The following is a 4686-nucleotide window of genomic DNA, read 5'->3' as shown; positions in this document are numbered from 1 at the left end:
TTTGTTAGTTTCCTTCCACTTATGTTTCTTTTACTCTGGTGGAAGGTTGGTCCAATAGTTTGTGTATTTTAATATATCTTGTTTTTTTTTAATGTATAATTTTAAGTGTAGAAAATTTTCAGTTTGAGTCTTACGCTAATTATGTGTTGTTTTTAGCCATTTTAGAGCCCTCGAAGATGTACTTATTTATGAGATTTACGAAACGTCGGAAAACAAATATGAACAAGAAGAATTTTTCTTAATTGTCCCTCAGCATACGTGTTTGTTGTATATATGTTTGTATATACATATGTATGTATATATACATCTATATATATATATATAATAATATATATGTATATATTATATATATTATATATATATATATATATATATATATATATATATATATATATATATATATATATATATATATATATATATATATATAAAATCTTCTCCCCTTAATAGTGATACTAACGTCACAGAGGATTACGCACTTAAATGCAAAACGTCAATGAGAAGTATGACGTAAAAATTCCCAACAAAATGAAGAAGCCCACACGTCATTAGGAGTCATTTAGACGTTACACTAAAAGGACAACCTCGATCCTGAAGTCTCTTATGAACTTTACTGACACGTGACGTAAGGCTCATTTCACCGTGTTTCGCGCAAACGTTATTCTCTGCATAGATTAGTTTTATTCATTTAGTAATATTTCTCGTTCTCAATAAATCCTTTCCTTTTTCTCTCATCATTTGTTCGCTTCTCATGTTCTGAAAATGCAGCCATTTTTTCTTTCTTTTCTCTTCCCTCCTTCCAGAAATTCCCGAATCATCTCACTGTGGTCCTTCCCAATTTTTCGTCGTATATCTGTTATCGTCGCATATCCAGTCTCCAAGATCTTTATTCATCTGTCGTCATGACCTCTCTGAAGTCTCAGACAAAAAAAAAAAAAAAAACTCTTTACAAATAGCATTCATTCTCTCTTGGAGCTTATTATATTCCGGTGCTCTTGCATATTGCGACGAGAATTACAGTTTTTCGTACACTGTTACAGGGAGCCAAATGTCACAATAACTCACATATTATAAAAAAACCTGAATTTTTCCTCAGTTTTTCCTACTAAGTCTTCTTTCGCCTGAATTCAAGGGACACAGGTGATTTCCGTTGCAATATTTCTGATAACTGCAGTTCCTATAAACTGGTTGAGAAAATGGGTTGGCACCTTCCACAGGCAAGTCAGAGGGCAATTGTTAATACTTTTTTATTCTCCTGAAATGTTTCCCCAGATTTCCTATGAATAGCCTACCTCTCCTGGAATTCTCTTTCTGGAACATAGCCCTTGAATTTCATTCCTTCTCGAATTCCTCCCTTGAATATCTCCCGTGAAATCATGATCTTAAAATACCTCCACTGGTCTGTGAAGGATATTTCCCTGGCATCCTGCCAACGGAATCCCAGGGCCAGAAACTCCTTTCCTTGAATACCTGCCCTAGAAGCCGTCCTTGGGAATTCCTCCCCAGTCAAGCATTCCTATGCTGGAATCCTTCTGTTGGAGTATCTCTGCTTGGAATTCTTCTCCTGGAATTAGTCCCTAGAAATTTCAAGATCATGATTCCATGGGAGATATCCAAGGGAGGAATTCGACGAGGATTGAAATTCAAGGATTTTATTCCAGGAAGAGAAGTCTAGGATGGGTATTCCAAGGAAATCATGGAAAAAATTCCAGGAGAAAAATTCAAGGGGAGGGATTCCAGAAGTAGTATTCTAGAGCTAGTACTCACGAAAAGAATCCAGTGAGAGGTGTTGCAAGATCAAATAATCTAAGGGGAACGATTCCGAAACGGGGATTCCAGAGGAAGTATTCTGGAGAAAAATTCTGGGCATTTTCTTAGCAATTATTTAATGGAATGATGTTTTCAAAGATCTGCCTGAAGAGGCGTAGAGACCACCAGCCTGAAATATACTGAGTTCTCTTAAGAATTCAAGACAATGATTTGTATCTGAAAAGAAAACAGTCTTGATACAATATACATACACACGTTTGAACGTATATTTTCCTCTGCAACGAATGAATGAGAGGGTTTTAATAATTTAAAAAACATTAATTTAAAAAAAGAAGACAAAAGACCTGTTCACTTAAGAATGTGAATTCTAAACGAGGTTCCTACATTAAAAAAAAAGAAACACCCTATTCCATTTTCGTGTCAAGGTGCAAACGGTTCCCTCAACATTCCCAGAATCAAGAGAAAATTAGAAAATTCACTTTTTATCTTTTATTCAAGTTACCTGCTTCTAAAATGATGGATGGTAAAGGTGAGGTTAGTCCATATTCTAGTGTGGATAAACAAAGAGAGAGGCACAGGAACATCAGCGTTGCCAATTTCCATCATTCACGTGACGTGGGTCTTGTTAAGAAAAAGAGGATGCTGGACTCTGGCAACAGGAGGTGAAATGGTTACTCATCTCCCAGACAGTTTAGAATGGAATGTATAGAGTTTAGGCCAAAGGCCAAGCTCTGGGGCCTACGAGGTCATTCAGCGCTGGAAAGGAAATTGCGAGCAGGTTGGCTTGAAAGGTGTAACAGGAGGAAAACCTCGCAGTTGCGCTATGGAAGAAAGATAACATGAACGGAGGTACAGTAAAAAGGAATGAAAGGGGTTGCAGGTAGGGTCCGAGAGGCGGCCGATTTAGAAAGATTTCTTGCCTGCATGACTCTTCCGAAAGATTCAAATTGCAGTTGGGACCCAAATCCAAGCGGCTACTTTCAACTGTGGTGAGAGATCTGGGTAACATAACACAGTCACTTTTGTCTTTAATATGGCCCAAGGACCTCTTTTTTTTTTCTCTCTCTCTCTTTCTTTCTTTCTTTTGTTCTTCCAGTAAATCTGCTAAAACCCTTGCGGCCAGAGTCAACAGATTTTATAAACCCAAGAGGTCTCTAAAATGGAAAACAGCCTGCAGAGAGAGAGAGAGAGAGAGAGAGAGAGAGAGAGAGAGAGAGAGAGAGAGAGAGAGAGAGAGAGAGAAAATGTCACAGGAAAAGGTGATATATAAATAAACATGAGTGAATAGAATACAAAACCGAGTCACCTGAAATTCAAGAGAAATCACCAGCAAAGGGCGGGAATGAATGAGGCTAATCTCAGTCAGTTCAAGCGTTAAATACTGAAGGGGTATTAGGCGTCAAAATCTATTACTATTTTCCAAATCAGTGGATATCAATCAATCGAGTTCCGTAAACTGTCGTCGCTTTTTTGTTTTGCGCCAGACATACAAACCACTTTTACATACGAGATCAAACGCTCAGTAACAAGAACATGACCCCATTAAACTATATAGGACAGTGTACAGAGAGAAATGAAGTTGCATTAAAAAAAAAATTATAAAGCGCGAGAACAGAAAACGAATAAAAAAATATCAGGTAATATCGTGACATTTTCGTAATCTAGCTTTCTAAATCTTTGCTCTCCCCTTCCCTCCCCATCTCGCCCCCTCCACCACCCCAGTTCGGATTCACAGCAAAAGATCGCCGTAAAAGACACAAAATATTTGTAAATCCCAGCGAAAATTTCGTCGGATATGAAAGACATCAAAGAGGCCGGGTGAATTTTCTAAATGAATCCCGTTTTCTTTTCCCTTCCCCGTTTTCTTTTTTTTTTCCCTCTCTCCTTTTCATCATAGGAGCAGGGCAGTAGTTTTTTTTTTTCTTTAGGAAAACATCCTGTTTCATCCGAGTGAAATTTCAATCAGTTTTTTCCACCCTTCTCTCCTGGTGTTCACTCGCTGATGTAAAAATCACCTCTGGCCCATTCATAACTGGTGACTTTCTCCGTGTTTCGTTTTCTCTGAAATCTATATTAAAATTTTTTTTATCATTATTATTATATTCCTTCGACGGCGACTTGATTCAGCGAGATGGCGATTGGAGCCGTGATACTTTTTAGCCTTTTGAAACTGTTTTCGTTTGTCTTACACATAGAGCGGCTGAGATACAATTTGCTTGAGAAATAAGAAATATTTTCCGCTTGATGAGCAAAAGAAGAGTTTCCAAACTGTGATGTATATATATATATATATATATATATATATATATATATATATATATATATATATATATATATATATATTGTTCTGTCAGTCTGAAGTTTAATAAATCAAAAGGTTTATCCACCATTCAGAGGTTATGTATGAATATGACAGATACCATTAATCTTTTTCTGGAGTAATCTCACATTGTATATATATATATATATATATATATATATATATATATATATATATATTATATATATATATATATATATATATATATATATATATATATATATATATATATTAGCTGACCAACCTGGCACTGCCCAGAAAAAACTCTGAATGAATACCGATAAACTCTTTTTCTCCTCTCTCGCTCTCTCACCATCTCTCTCTCTCTCTCTCTGAATTCCTCTCCCCCTCACTCTCTCTCTCTCTCTCTCTCTCTCTCTCTCTCTCTCTCTCTCTCTCTCTCCCTTCCTGTTAAGATAGGTGCTTCAGTTACAACGTCCATCATTTTTGACATTTTATATTTCACTGGTTCTCATCCCCCCAACTTCCTATGGGGGCTGAACTTGGACTTAATGGGCATCGGAAGTGTCCCTATTCATCTCACCGACCTCGAAAACTAAGGACTAGATACTAACATCTGTCGTTTTCGTTTATTT

Source organism: Macrobrachium rosenbergii, chromosome 49, assembly GCF_040412425.1.
Source record: "Macrobrachium rosenbergii isolate ZJJX-2024 chromosome 49, ASM4041242v1, whole genome shotgun sequence".
Classification (NCBI taxonomy): Eukaryota; Metazoa; Arthropoda; class Malacostraca; order Decapoda; family Palaemonidae; genus Macrobrachium; species Macrobrachium rosenbergii.
The sequence above is the reverse complement of the archived record's forward strand: the minus strand, read 5'-3'. Positions refer to the sequence as shown.